The sequence below is a fragment of the Protopterus annectens genome, chromosome 14.part0 (genome assembly GCF_019279795.1).
Source record: "Protopterus annectens isolate FY-2018-M chromosome 14.part0, PAN1.0, whole genome shotgun sequence".
In the NCBI taxonomy this organism is placed as follows: domain Eukaryota; kingdom Metazoa; phylum Chordata; order Ceratodontiformes; family Protopteridae; genus Protopterus; species Protopterus annectens.
In genome coordinates, this window is record NC_056748.1 from 567554583 (window position 1) to 567570947 (window position 16365).

Sequence of the window (16365 nt, forward strand, 5' to 3'; positions counted from 1 at the left end):
ATGAAGTAAAAACTGGAAGCCACAGAAAGCCAGGATAACCAGTAATCCACAAACGTTTATTGATAAACCACAGGCTAAGCGCGTTCGTCTTGTAAAAAAGACATCTTCAGAACCTGACCTTACAAAAACAATGTGAGTTCAAATACTGTTACAAATCAAAGTAAAAAAGACAGATGAAAGCGCTTAGCTGTGGATTATCAATATACATTTGTGGATTACTGGTTATCCTGGCTTTCTGTGGCTTCCAGTTTTTACTTCATATTTTATTTTTGACTGGAATTGGTGCATTTCAAGTTTGGTATTGAGTTCTTTTTGAAGAGAGTAAGGTATGGGGTTTGCTTTACAAAGATGGCAAGTTTATTTCATAGACGAGGTAGTTCATACATTGGTACTAGGTTATTGGCCTAGGGCCTATACAAGCCTAACCATAACAATTCCCTGGCTATTTCTTCCCACACTATTTACTTCTCTGGACCCCTGTCTAGCAGGCGACTGACGTGATCCCCGGGGTGAATTTCCTTTCTCCCATCCACTCATCAAGGTTCCTTTTGAAGAGGGCCAAAGAGGCGCTCTGCTTGACATGTATGGGAAGTCTATTCCAGAGTCTGGGGAGTCTCTGGGTCAGGAACCTATCCCTCCAGCATGTTTTATTGTGATGACAAGGTTTAGATCCCTGGAGTGTGTGGCTCTGATGGATTGGGATTTCTTTGTGTAGCATGTCCAACAGCTCTGAGTTTGACATGTCCTTGTATGTTAAGCAGAGCGCCTCTGAGTAGACGATAGGTGACAGAGTATAGCTGGAGTTTTTTAAGGTGGTCAGCGTAGGGCATCTGCTTTAGGCCCATGGTTCTTTTAGTGAGGTATTTCTGCAGCCTTTCCATTTGTTGCAGATGTCTTCAGAGGTACATACCAAACGGGGAATTGTATTCTATAATGGGTCTAATGAGGGATGAGTACAGTGGGACAATGACCTCCTTTTTTCTGGATGAAAAGCCCTTAGTGATGAGGTATGCCACATAGGATTTCCTGACTGTTGTGGCGATGTGGTCATCGAAGGTGAAACCGCTGTCCACCTGTGTCCCTAAGTCTCTTATCACACTTTGGGTGTTTAGTGTACTGCCACCTATGTGGTAATTCATAGGTACATGTTTTTTTCCCAAAGGGGATAACTATACATTTCTTGGCATTGAGCTTGAGCCCATGGCTCTGGCACCAAGCATCTGTTTCTGTAAGGCCCTTTTGTAGAGTATCTTTTTGGGGATTCAATAATGGCTACCAGTTTGCAGTCAGCTTTGAACTTTGTTAGCCATAGTCCCTTAGTGTTGGCCTGTACTTCAGAGAAGTAGATGCCAAACAAGAGTGTTCCCAGGACTGAACCCTGAGGTACTCCACTTGTCTGGAGCTGGATTTGGAGTCTGCTACTTTTACAGTAAGGGTTCTGTCAGTAAGCCAGTTGACAACCCATCAAGTGACGTAGGGATTAATGCTTTGCTTAGTAAGTCTATCTATGATTCCAGAGTGGGGGATGGTGTCAAAGGCCTTGATGAGGTCCAGATAGGCTGTGTGGACCACTTTACATTCATCTATGGCTCTGGAGACTGATTCAAAGAAGTCAATCAGGTTCAGGAGACAAGATCGGCCCTTTACAAACCCAAACTGGGTGGGGTCCAGTGTTTGAAGGTTGTCAATGTCTTTGTTTACAAGTTCCATGATAATGTGCTCCATAGCCTTGCAGATCAGGCTGATCAGACTGATGGGTGCAGTACTTTCTGGGATCCAAGGTGGATCCCCACTTGCGGAGTGGGATAACTGTAGCTGTGCACCACTTAGTGGGCGCAAAGCCTGTGGTGAGGCTATGATTAAACATGACACTTAGGTGAGAGATGCCAGTTCATTTTGCAGTTCATGTAGTACACAGCCCGGGATGTCATCTGGTCCCATGGATGCTGTATTTTTTAGCTTTGGAAAGTGTGTTTTTTTACCTGTGTGGCTATTAATACTAGAATTTGGCAGTCTTCCGGTAGAGATAGGCCATTTAGGGGGTGAAGTCACTGAACCGATCTGCCAGGATATTGGCAATATCCTTGGGATCAGTACATTTAATTCCATTCGGTTGTAGCTCAGAGTAGATCTGAATATTGCCATTTAGATTCTTGACATAGTTATAGAATGCCTTGTGGTTATCTTTGGAATTTTTGGCAATTTTATTTTCGTAACTAGCTTTGGAGGATTTTATGGGGGATCTCAGCTTCTTACTGAGGCTGGTAAGGGAGTTTTTTTGCATCCTGGGATTTTCCTCTTTTCTGCAACAGTTTCTTCCTTTTGTTGTAAAGTTTGTTTATGGCAGGGGACCACCAGATTGGCATCCTTTTTTGGAGGAGAGCATCTTGGTTCTATTTGGGATGGCACAATTCATGCATGAGTGGATGTGCTCATCAGTGGTTACTGGTGACTTCAAATCAGATGGGGGCTGCAGGAGACAGCTGAATGGGTGGGGCCAATGGGAAGGGGTGTGGTCAACTAGAAAGGGGGGGGTATGCTCAAAGCCACAAAAACTGTAACTTTCGCTGCCCTGGGTGCCAAACTGTCATTATGAGAGTCCAATCAAGACAAAATGAAGTGTAGAAGAAAAAAAATAATTCAATGCATTGGCTGCATGGCAGCTTACTTAATATCTAGATGGAAACAAAAAGGCTGTGAGGCATGAAAAAATATATTATTTTTTAAATACATTACTGGAATGCCAGTCAAAATCAAGTATAAGAAAAACAAGCAGCACTAAGCTCAAACCACTTTTCCTTGCACTGCAGTTCTAATTATAAATTATATTCAGCTTTATTAAAGTACCAAGTAATATGCTGAAAGTAGCAATCTCTGTGATACCCTCACTTGTAAAAATGTATCTTATTCAAAAAAGAACTGCTGCCTGAGAACAACTATCTACTTGTTTCATGGGAAAAACATGATCAAAGTAAAAAATGAAAAGCAAACAAGAAACAAGCTCAAGATACATTGCTTATAGGATTACTGCACAGGTTATGGACCACACACGATAGATTGGCATTCTGTTTAGCTTGCAGATAAAGCCTGCAAAGATGACTGCAAGTCTCCAACAAATGAAATGAGCTTCTTAAAATAATGTAATCCTGTCCTTTATTACAAATACTGTCATATGCATTTCAATACCCAAGAATTATACATTATCTAGTTATGTAAGTATTCTCTGCATGGCAACAATAGAAAGGCTTTCAATGTTGGCAATTCTTTAACAGTATGCTTATTTAAAGCTTACTTGCATCTTACAATCTCAGACAAGCTTACCCGATGGTCATTAAAGCATTGCTACTTAAACACAGAGCAACAGGCACTTTCTGAATAATAATGAACATAAATCAACAGTGTAAAAATATGACAGAAACCAGAACATTCTGCAAAATCAAGGACAGATGAAAAGCCACTGTAGTACTTGTGTCTACCTTGGATGGGAGGATGCTCTGCACATTTACACTGCATAACTACTCCTTGCCTTGCTTGAACACATCCAGAGTCGCTACATGGGGGAGTGGGGTGCAAGTATGTCACAATTTGAAATGTCTCTGGCTGACTGTGATGGCCCTGACACATTTGTTATACCTCTCAACCTCAGAGTAAGAAATCTGGGCAAAGTCATGCATAGAAGTGGGACTAAGGCCCAAAAATAAGGACAATTTTTAAATATTGCTCTTATAAACTTAGAGAATAGTAGGTCTTGCATCAGTATGAATTTTCTGAAGGGTATGAAATCTGAAACTCAAATGTCTGTCATTTTCTAACTTCAGTCTTTAATAATTTACCAAAAAAAACCCACAATTTTATGAAAAATGGACCAAAAATGTGATGCAAAAATATAAAATAGCCACATAATACAGCTGAGAACCTGTCAAAGATGGGACACTTTTTTAATAGTAGTACTGCTAACTTGAGCAGCTGACAAAAGAATCTACATGCATTTCTGAAATAAAAGTAATCTATAACTCTGATTATTACAGTTATTTATTAATTGTAAACCCTCCACGTTTTCTTCCAAAATTTCCATTTTGCGGAGGGATTATTAGGGGAAGAGCAACATTTTGAGCCAAAATTGGGGACAGTTGAGAGGTTTGGATATGTCTAATTCTATAAAGCAATTTATTTGCATGTACCTTTCAACCTGTTAATGCAGGAAATCTGGACAAGGCCAAATATATTGGGGGAACATATAAACAGTGATAAAAATTGCTCTTGTACAAACTGAGACAGTTGATAGAATAACAGGTCTTGCTTTAGCATGCATTTTTCTGAAGGTTATGAAGTCTGAAACTCCGTGTCTGTCATTTATTGACTTAATTCCTAAATGATTTGCCAAAAAACCACAAATTTTATGAGGAACAAACCAGAAATAAGAAGCAACAATATATACATTCTGTGAAAATCTGGAGAGTTGAGAGGTATAGTTCAGCCAGGGCTGTCTGAGTTTGCCACCCTTCCCCCTCACAAAATCATGGTTGAATATGGAGCATCCCCCCTGCACCCATTCCAATGAACCATTACTTGGCTATTTCACCCCTTTTACCATAAACACTGTAATGTGCATATGCCTTTCTTCTATCATGATTTGAACTTCCTTTGAAAGTTTTATTTTGCATTTTACAGCACAAACATGAAGACATCTGATAAACAAAGCAATGCAGTCTCACAATGAAAACAGACTTAGCATTAAAACTTCTCTGCCATTGAAACTCACATTCATTGAAACAGCATTGAAACCCACATTCAAAGAAAATACATTTGGCTAGTGGCAGATAAAGATTAACTTTGGGCTATTTTCAAATGATAGGCCACTTGAACACAAAACATACATGTGTTCTGTGATGCACCTTCCTGATTGCATTAAATTATATTATTTATTTATTTAATTAATTTATTGACATTTGTTAACCGGGTTAGTCCAACTGGGTTTTGGCCTATTTTCAGTGGAGACCCAAGGAGAAAAGCTCCAGAAATACATAAAATCAATTTTGATAAAGAGAATAGTAAAAAAACCTCAGGTTACATTCATGCAGAATAGTAGCAAAACTCAGGTTACATTCACACAGAATAGTAGTAAAACTCAGGTTACATTCATGCAGAATAGTAGTAAAACTCAGGTTACATTCACACAGAATAGTAGTAAAACTCAGGTTACATTCATACAGAATTAGTAGTAAAACTCAGGTTACATTCACACAGAATAGTAGTAAAACTCAGGTTACATTCATGCAGAATAGTAGTAAAACTCAGGTTACATTCACACAGAATAGTAGTAAAACTCAGGTTACATTCATGCAGAATAGTAGTAAAACTCAGGTTACATTCACACAGAATAGTAGTAAAACTCAGGTTACATTCCTACAGAATAGTAGTAAAACTCAGGTTACATTCACACAGAATAGTAGTAAAACTCAGGTTACATTCCTACAGAATAGTAGTAAAACTCAGGTTACATTCATACAGAATAGTAGTAAAACTCAGGTTACATTCATACAGAATTAGTAGTAAAACTCAGGTTACATTCATACAGAATAGTAGTAAAACTCAGGTTACATTCATACAGAATAGTAGTAAAACTCAGGTTACATTCACACAGAATAGTAGTAAAACTCAGGTTACATTCACACAGAATAGTAGTAAAACTCAGGTTACATTCCTACAGAATAGTAGTAAAACTCAGGTTACATTCATACAGAATAGTAGTAAAACTCAGGTTACATTCACACAGAATAGTAGTAAAACTCAGGTTACATTCATACAGAATAGTAGTAAAACTCAGGTTACATTCACACAGAATTGTAGTAAAACTCAGGTTACATTCATGCAGAATAGTAGTAAAACTCAGGTTACATTCACACAGAATAGTAGTAAAACTCAGGTTACATTAATGCAGAATAGTAGTAAAACTCAGGTTACATTCACACAGAATAGTAGTAAAACTCAGGTTACATTCATACAGAATAGTAGTAAAACTCAGGTTACATTCATACAGAATAGTAGTAAAACTCAGGTTACATTCACACAGAATAGTAGTAAAACTCAGGTTACATTCATGCAGAATAGTAGTAAAACTCAGGTTACATTCACACAGAATAGTAGTAAAACTCAGGTTACATTCATACAGAATAGTAGTAAAACTCAGGTTACATTCATACAGAATAGTAGTAAAACTCAGGTTACATTCATACAGAATAGTAGTAAAACTCAGGTTACATTCATACAGAATAGTAGTAAAACTCAGGTTACATTCATACAGAATAGTAGTAAAACTCAGGTTACATTCATACAGAATAGTAGTAAAACTCAGGTTACATTCATACAGAATAGTAGTAAAACTCAGGTTACATTCATACAGAATAGTAGTAAAACTCAGGTTACATTCATACAGAATAGTAGTAAAACTCAGGTTACATTCATACAGAATAGTAGTAAAACTCAGGTTACATTCATACAGAATAGTAGTAAAACTCAGGTTACATTCATACAGAATAGTAGTAAAACTCAGGTTACATTCACACAGAATAGTAGTAAAACTCAGGTTACATTCATACAGAATAGTAGTAAAACTCAGGTTACATTCATACAGAATAGTAGTAAAACTCAGGTTACATTCATACAGAATAGTAGTAAAACTCAGGTTACATTCATACAGAATAGTAGTAAAACTCAGGTTACATTCATACAGAATAGTAGTAAAACTCAGGTTACATTCATACAGAATAGTAGTAAAACTCAGGTTACATTCATACAGAATAGTAGTAAAACTCAGGTTACATTCCTACAGAATAGTAGTAAAACTCAGGTTACATTCATACAGAATAGTAGTAAAACTCAGGTTACATTCATACAGAATAGTAGTAAAACTCAGGTTACATTCATACAGAATAGTAGTAAAACTCAGGTTACATTCATACAGAATAGTAGTAAAACTCAGGTTACATTCCTACAGAATAGTAGTAAAACTCAGGTTACATTCATACAGAATAGTAGTAAAACTCAGGTTACATTCATACAGAATAGTAGTAAAACTCAGGTTACATTCATACAGAATAGTAGTAAAACTCAGGTTACATTCATACAGAATAGTAGTAAAACTCAGGTTACATTCATACAGAATAGTAGTAAAACTCAGGTTACATTCATACAGAATAGTAGTAAAACTCAGGTTACATTCATACAGAATAGTAGTAAAACTCAGGTTACATTCATACAGAATAGTAGTAAAACTCAGGTTACATTCATACAGAATAGTAGTAAAACTCAGGTTACATTCATACAGAATAGTAGTAAAACTCAGGTTACATTCATACAGAATAGTAGTAAAACTCAGGTTACATTCATACAGAATAGTAGTAAAACTCAGGTTACATTCATACAGAATAGTAGTAAAACTCAGGTTACATTCATACAGAATAGTAGTAAAACTCAGGTTACATTCATACAGAATAGTAGTAAAACTCAGGTTACATTCATACAGAATAGTAGTAAAACTCAGGTTACATTCATACAGAATAGTAGTAAAACTCAGGTTACATTCATACAGAATAGTAGTAAAACTCAGGTTACATTCATACAGAATAGTAGTAAAACTCAGGTTACATTCATACAGAATAGTAGTAAAACTCAGGTTACATTCATACAGAATAGTAGTAAAACTCAGGTTACATTCATACAGAATAGTAGTAAAACTCAGGTTACATTCATACAGAATAGTAGTAAAACTCAGGTTACATTCATACAGAATAGTAGTAAAACTCAGGTTACATTCATACAGAATAGTAGTAAAACTCAGGTTACATTCATACAGAATAGTAGTAAAACTCAGGTTACATTCATACAGAATAGTAGTAAAACTCAGGTTACATTCATACAGAATAGTAGTAAAACTCAGGTTACATTCATACAGAATAGTAGTAAAACTCAGGTTACATTCATACAGAATAGTAGTAAAACTCAGGTTACATTCATGCAGAATAGTAGTAAAACTCAGGTTACATTCACACAGAATAGTAGTAAAACTCAGGTTACATTCCTACAGAATAGTAGTAAAACTCAGGTTACATTCACACAGAATAGTAGTAAAACTCAGGTTACATTCATGCAGAATAGTAGTAAAACTCAGGTTACATTCATACAGAATTAGTAGTAAAACTCAGGTTACATTCATACAGAATAGTAGTAAAACTCAGGTTACATTCATACAGAATAGTAGTAAAACTCAGGTTACATTCATACAGAATAGTAGTAAAACTCAGGTTACATTCATACAGAATAGTAGTAAAACTCAGGTTACATTCATACAGAATAGTAGTAAAACTCAGGTTACATTCATACAGAATAGTAGTAAAACTCAGGTTACATTCATACAGAATAGTAGTAAAACTCAGGTTACATTCATACAGAATAGTAGTAAAACTCAGGTTACATTCATAGATGTATCAAATACACGTAAGTAGACAACAGAAAAAATATTATTATGCTATACTTTTTTTTTTATAGAACTATGAATAAGGTGTGAAGGGGGTAAAGTTTTCTTTGCTTTAAAGGGTGCATTAACAAGGAGGGGAACTAAGTAGGGTCGTGGCAGGGGCAAGTTCTGGAGTTAATTACATAGGTTTTTAGTTCATTTTTGAAACGAGAGGTATGAGAGATGGAGCATATGCTGAAGGGAAGTTTGTTCCAAGCATCGGCAATAGAGTGTTTGTAGAGTAGTTTGCCTACAGACTTTTTTGGTTGATAGATATCAAGTAACTGTTGATTTGAAGTATGAAGGGACCGGGGTGGAGTGTATAGAGAGATAAGGGAAGAAAGAGATGAACAGAGTGAAGGTTTATGGAGTATCAAGTAAAGCATTTGAAATTGATAGAGTAGAAATAGTTGTGGAAGTTTAAACCAGTGTAGGGAGTCTAATGCAGTGCAGTGATGTGAGTTATATGGGGAGTTAGTGATGAATCTGGCAATTTTATGGTAGGTTTGTTGGAGTTTATTCATAGTGGTGGTCTGTATGTTTGTTATAACTGGAGCTGCATAGAGGAGGAGTGATTTTCCCAGGCTGAGTCTGGTGTTTGGGGTGAGATATTTTTTGTTAAGATATAGTAGCCCTAGTTTTTGGTGGGTTTTCTTTATAGATTGAAGTATATGAAGGTTAAATTTTAGTTCATCAATGATGACTACTAGTAGTTTGGTATGATTATCTGGTAGAATTGTAGTGTTGTTGAGAGATGTTATGACAAAGGAGGATTTGTGATGAGAGAGAGAGAGCGGGGAAGGAAAAGTAAGAGTTTTATTTTTTTGGGGTTTAGAATGAGTAGGTCGTCTGTAAGCCATTGTTCAGTGGTTAGTAGAGCTTGTTGGGTTTGGGTGTGTAGATCAGGGATGTTGTTAGAAATAGATGTGTGGAGTCAGCATATTGAATAAGGTATGAGTCTTTGTAAGAGGTGTGCAGATTGTTGGTGAAGATGTTAAATAGTAGGGGTCCTAAGATGGAGCCTTGGGGTACCCCAGTGGAGATAGGAAGAAAGGGAGAGCAGAATGAGAGCCATTTGAGAGATTGTTCTCTGCCAGATAAGTAGAGAACCAGTTGAGTGTGGATGGGGATAAGTGAAGTTTGGCAAGGTTGGCTAGTAGAAAAGGGTAAGAGTATGGAAAGCTTGGGAAAGGTCAAGGAAGAGGCAGGAAATGAGTTTATTGTTATCTAAGGCTTCAGCAATGTTGTGAGTGAAGGAGAGGAGTGCAGTGGTAGTGCTATGATGGGGACAAAAGCCGTGTTGAGTAGGGGTAAGTAAGTTGTGGTTGAGGAGGTGTTTGAGTAGTTGGGTGTGAATACATTTTTCTAGTAGTTTGGAGGGTGGGGATAGAACAGCGATGGGTTGATAGTTGGAAGGGTCAGTGGAATTCCCACCTTTATGCAGGGGGATTGTATAGAAAGATTTCCATAGAGTAGGGACAGTATATTCGAGAATAGATCTATTTATTAGTATGGTTATGGAATAGGTAATTGAGTCAACAGCGAGTTTCAGAAAGGAGGGAGGTAGGTTGTCTGTGGAAGGAGAGCACGGTTTGAGCTTGTGCAGTAGAGACTTGATATAAGCTATGGGAACTGGCTCAAAGGAGAATAAAGGTGAGTTTTGGGGATTTGGAGGGTTGGGCATTGAAGTAGAGTTAGAATTGGTGGTTACAAGATTTTGGATGGAGGAGATAAGGTGTTTATTTAGGAGGGTAGCTGTTTCCTCAGGGGATGTGTTAGGGTAGTGGGAGGGAGTGGTGGGCCTTTCAGGATATAGGATGTTGTTAATGGTTGACCAATATTTGCGAGGGTTTGATTTGTTGTTGAGCTGAGAGGAGGTGTAGTATGTCTTTTTGTCATTTATAATTAGTTTTTTGGCTAGGTTTCTCAGCTGTCTATATTTTATGAGGAGAGGTGGGTGTTGTGATTTAGTCCAGGCTTTCCAAGTACTATCTCTTTGTTTAATAAGGGACTTAGTTTCTTTGGTAAGCCATGGAGCATGGTTAGATTTAACTCTGATCTTCCTGGAGGGTGCAAGGGAGTCTAATGTACTCAAGAAGATGTTATTGAAAGTAGTTACTGCATCGTTCAGGGGGAGCTGTCGAAGAATGGGCCAGTCTATACTTTGGAGGATGGAGCTGAACTGGAATACATTGAAACTAGATAGTTTTCGACAGTCTTTGATTAGATGGGGTATAGTGGTATGGGAATTTTGCCTTAAGATAGAGGTAGGGAGATAGTCACTGAGAGAATCAGGTAGGGTGGATGGATTATGATAGTGGTGGGGGACATTGGTGAGGATCCAGTCTATGGTGCAGCTATATGTGGAGTTCTTGGAGAAGTGAGTCGGGGAAGAGATAAGTTGGTGGAAGCCATGTAGGTGGATACTATGTTTGAAAGAGTCAGTTGAGAGTTTAGACCAGTCTCTGTGAACATTGAGATGGCAGTTAAGGATTATGAGCTCTGCAGGGAGGAAGTCTGGAGATGGGGAAGGGTATGGTGAGAGGTTAAGGTTGTTAGAGTAAAGGATGGCTATGACTCCCCCTTTTTTTGGGCTGGTCTGTCAGAGTGGAAAATGTTATAGCCAGGGGGAAGAATTTCATTTTTTGAGATTTGAGGCTTAAGCCAAGTTTAAGATGGGGAAAGGATGTAGGGGGTATTATGAGCTTATTTCTTAGGCTCTGGATGTTAAGGGAGTATATAGTTACATATTTGAATGGAGAGAGTTTTTGTGACTGAGGTTGGATAGTCTTAGAAGAGTCCAGAGGGGACAGTGAGGGGAAGGTTTTGGTGGAAGAGAAGGGAGGGAGAGAAGAGGAGGAGCCAGGGTTAGGATGGATGTTACGATCTCATAGTAGGTTGGTAATGAGAGGAAAGGTGTGCTGTGGGATTGAAGTGGAATTTGAGTAATTTTGATTTTACCTTCTGTGAAGGTTTAAGAATTTGTAGTAAGGATAGTTTATGTAGGCTTGAGTTAGGGGTATTAAAGAGGTTTGGGGAGATATAGAAAGATGAAGTGGATGTAGGGGAATTGTATGATTGAGATGTAGGGGAGCATAGGTATGGGTTAGGGAGGTGTATATGATAGGAGGTACTGACTGAGAGTGAAAGTAGTAGTATAGATGGTAGCAGTAGATATTGCATGTTAGGGTAAGGGGCGTTTTAGGTAGGATGTAAGTGGGAGGATATTTTGATGTAGAGGAATTTATAATAGGGTTACCAGTGATAGATTGGTGGGAGTGGTAGTGGGAAGGAATTGGAGTTTATTTGCTAGTTTTACAGGAAGGGGAGGGATAGATAGGTATAAAGGAAACTGTCATAGTGGTGGGTGGGAATGGGTGTAGGGTAGAGGAGCGAACGGAGCGGGGCTACACCTGCAAGGAAGGACTCAGAAAACAATCAGGGAAGCAGGACAGGTATGAGAGATGGAGAAATAGGGGTTATTAGGTAATAACAGAGGTATCTGTATATTCCTTGTATAATTACAGTTAGAGGGTGTTTTAAATTTATTGTTTTTAACATTTTTCCAGTAAACAATGAGACAAAATTCATGCACCTGTAATGACAATACTGCCCAGTTTAGAACATTTACATCATAAAAGTCTACTCAAACTTCTACAATCCACCAGCATCAGTAAATATGCACAATCTCTGCAGAAGTAAAAGCCATCTAAATAATTCCACATTAAAAAGATCTCTAACTAATGAAGAGGTTGCTGCTACCAAAAAACTTTATATTTCATTGTTTCATCTAGAAATAAAGTGCCTGTTGCTCATGAGGAATAAATTGCTATATTACATTAAAAAAATAAGCTAGTAGTATTGCAATAGGGAATGGATGGCAAATAACGGACGGGTTCATAGTTACTAGCTATCTTTGCCAAAGAGGGCATTCTCAAGATGGCAGCATCCACCCTGTTTACAACACAGTACAATATCAGCAATGCATCTACATACAGTGGAAGTAAATCCCACAGCCTTCTGCATCAAACACAATACACTACCTGTTGTGCTATTAACAATGCAAACAGTCTCAGCATAAGCAGCACTAAACTTCTCTTTCCATGCACCTCTCAGGTCCTTGTAGAATATACTCAACACTCAGCTGTATCACTCAACTTTGCAGCACAAAAATCTGGAAAAAGCCAACATGTATTGGGGAGGGACACATTTTAAACATTGCTTGTATAATCTTGGAAATATGCTAGAATAAAATGCTGTGTTACCACTGTGCATTTCACTGCCAAGTTTTGAACCCAGGACTGTGTGCAAAACAGTCAGAGCAACTTACCACTATGCCAAATCAGCTGTTTTGTGAAAGAGAGGAAGACTGAAACTTAAATGGTTACCATTTAGTGAATTCAGTTCTCACCATACCTGTCAACCTCTTAGCAGAAACACCTGGACAAAGCCAGTAATAGGGGGAATACAGCCCTCAAACATATTCAGTGAATTCAGTTCTCACCATAGCTCTCAATCTTAGTACAAAAAACCTGGACAAAGCCAATAATGGGGGAACACAGCCCTCAAACATATTCAGTTCTCACCATAGCTCTCATCCTTAGCACAAAAAACATGGACAAAAACAATACTGGGGGAATAAAGTCCCCAAAATAGGAACAAATTTCAAATATTCATCTTATAAACTTAGAAAATTGCTGGAATAAAATATTTTGTGTTACTATGTACTTTCTGAAGAATATGAAGTCTGAAATTCAAATGCCTGTCAATTTTATTTACTTAACATTTGTTAACCAGAGATGTTGTGTTACTATGTACTTTCTGAAGAATATGCCTGTCAATTTTATTTATTTAACATTTGTTAACCAGAAAAGTCTGACTTGGAACAAAAGCCAATTATCAGCAGAGGTCCAGGGAGAAATACTGCAGACACATGTCTTTGTAACATGGGAGGACACCAGAGCAAACCCACACAAACACAGGGAAGGATATACAGACTCCACACAGAAGGCACCCCAGCCACGAATCAAACCATAGAACTTCTAGCTGTGAGGCAACAATGATACCACTGCACCATCAACTATTTAATGAATTAAAAACTCAAAAAACACAGATTGTATGAGGAACAGAACAGAGCAGAACAAAATATGAGGCAAAAATCTGCAAAACTTTCAGAAATGGGAGTTCAAGCCTGAGGTATTCTCTTACCACCACCAGCAATCTCTCTAGCCGCCAGTATAAACCAACTGGGGCATTTCACACTCCCTCACTCACTCTCTTCATCCCGTACCTGCAATCTGTCCATATCAGCTTTCTCTTCTGCAGTAAACCCACAGCTTCAGCTTTCTCCTGCGTTCGTGCCATCAGTAACAGCTTCAGTAAACCCACAGCTTCAGCTTTCTCCTGCATTCACGCCGGAATGCACACTTCGGTTTCTCAGCTCGTTCCAAGACTGCTGAGTCTTCAGTCCAATACCCTTCCAGTCTATGCGGTTAGCACCGCATAGACATCTGGGGAATCAGCAGTCTGCTTCCTTCTTCCTGAATCCGTACTGGAAAGGCAGCAATCCGGATTCACTTTGTATGGAGGATTTGTAGGACTGTACCATTGTGGTTCACAGCTTGGGGGAGCTGCAGTCCGATATCACGAACTGCCACTGGTGCTTGTACAGTGCCTTAATGTAGGATTCAGCATCCGAACTTTCAGTTCCCATCTGCATGGGTGTCATGAAGTTTGTCACTTCTGACTTGAGTAGCATGAAGTTGGCTTTGGAGAAGTTTTTTATGAAGGTTTTCTACTGGTGGGTGAGGGTGGGATGTGGATGTTAAGGGTGATTAGCTTATGGTCAGACCTGACCAACGAGGGGGTGACCATGGGTGTGGAGCATTGATTTTCCATGTTGGTAATGACCAGGTCTAGGATATTGGTGCCCCTGGTGGGACTATGGATTAGTTGATCCAGGGCATTGGAATTTATGAATTCTAAGAACTGTTGGGCAAAGGTGTTGGTACATGAGTAGGTTTCCCAGTTAATGGCAGGATAGTTGAAATCACCCAGTATTAGGGTGTTTGGTTGTATCTTAATATTTTCCAGTATATTTAGAAAGGTGTAATGATAATCTTGGGGCATGGTGGGGGATCTGTAGTCTTTGGGATACAAATCTGTTTCTCCAGCAAGTTCTGTTAGAGTCACAAATAAGGTTCTGGTCTACGGAACGCATAACCCTTGTATAATTTTTCTTGCAAATATGTAACATTTTCATCAGGGCTGGATCAGAGAATGCCATCTAGGTCAGGCATAACTCACCTCTCAATAAGCAATATAAGACAGCGTAAAGAGATAGGGCCTTTAGTCGGTCTACAGAAGACATATTATAATTTGCAGGGTTTTCTGATTTCCCAAATGGTATGATTATGCATTTTTAGCATTTATTCTCAGATCATGGTTTTGCCACCAGTCATTTTTCATAGTTAGGCCTGCTTGTATGATGCCAACATCGTTTGGAGATTCAATAATTGCTCCCAGCTGACAGTCGGCGAACTTGGTGATCCAGAGGACCCCAACATTGGCCTTAACTTCAAAGAAGTATATACCAAACAGGAGGGGGGCTCCTAACACTGAGCCCTGTAGGACACTGCTAGTAACAGGTTACTTTTTGGAGGTGGGTTCACATATCTGGACAACATGTGCCCTTTCAGTGAGTCAGTAATTTTATCTATGATCTGCGAGTAGGGGATTGTATTGAAAGCTTTGGCCATGTCTAGATAAGCAGTGTGTACTGTTTTACCCTCATCCATTGTCCTGGTGACTTTAAGTCCACCAGATTGAGCAGGCAAGATCTCCTTTTGATAAAGCCATTTTGGGTCTAGTCCAGTGTTTGGAGAGTTCCTATGTCATTATTGGTCATGTCCATGATGAGTATCTCCATGGCCTTGCAGATAAGACTGGTCAAGCTTATGGATCTGTAGTTCTCTGAGTCAGTTTGAGGCCCCCTTCTGCAGAGGGATGACTGTTGCAGTCCTCCATTCTTCTGTAACAAAGACAATTTGGAGGCTGTGGGTAGAGGGTTTCTAGTGGGCCCTGATAGATGATATTTGAAGCTATTTAAGAAGGATCCTGGAATGTTGTCTGGAACCATGTAGGATGTGTTTTTGGCTTTTGTTAGCACAGTAATGACCTGTTCCTTCATAATGACCAGTGGGAGGATGGTTGCAGGTATTTCTTTGGGTGTGGAAGAAGGTAATGGGGGGGGGGGAGTTTGAACTGAACTTGTTCGCCAGCAGGTTTGCTATAGTTTCTGGGTGGTGTAAGTGTTGCCATTCATGATTAACTCGGCACATTGCTGAATGTTTCCCCTGAGGTTAAGAACATAATTAAAAAAAAAAAAGCCTTATGGTTATCTTTCACCAGGGAGGCTATCATTGCCTCATAGTTACCTTTGGTAGATTTGACCAACTCTCTAATTTGTCTGTTTAGACAGATGAGTGTCTTTTTGCACTGTTTTGACTGTTCCTTCTTGGCTTTGGAGAGGATTTATTTATTTTTGTTGAATAGCCAGTTTATGGTAGGGGTCCACAAGGGTGGTTTAGTTTTGCTAGTAATCATACGTTTACTGGGACAGATACTGTCTCCTCTATGCAGCTATGAATGAGGTTATACAGTGCTTTTGTGTACAGCTCAGAGTAGGCCTCAGTGTCATTCAGGTTTGGAGGGGCTTGGAAGTTTAATAAGGTGTCACTAAGTTTGAGGCAATTGACCTTAGCAAATTTCTTAACAGGTTTGGAGTTTGATGCGAATTCTAGGTTAGTTTTAACACTAAAGGGGATAATTTTGTGGACAGATCTTACCAG

General features: G+C 38.7%; 1 protein-coding gene across 1 annotated transcript in view; it reads right to left on the minus strand.

The window, feature by feature from the left end:
* Positions 1-16365, minus strand: part of MINPP1 (multiple inositol-polyphosphate phosphatase 1) — a 1197381-nt gene that overhangs the window by 781341 nt on the left and 399675 nt on the right. The window lies entirely within an intron of this gene.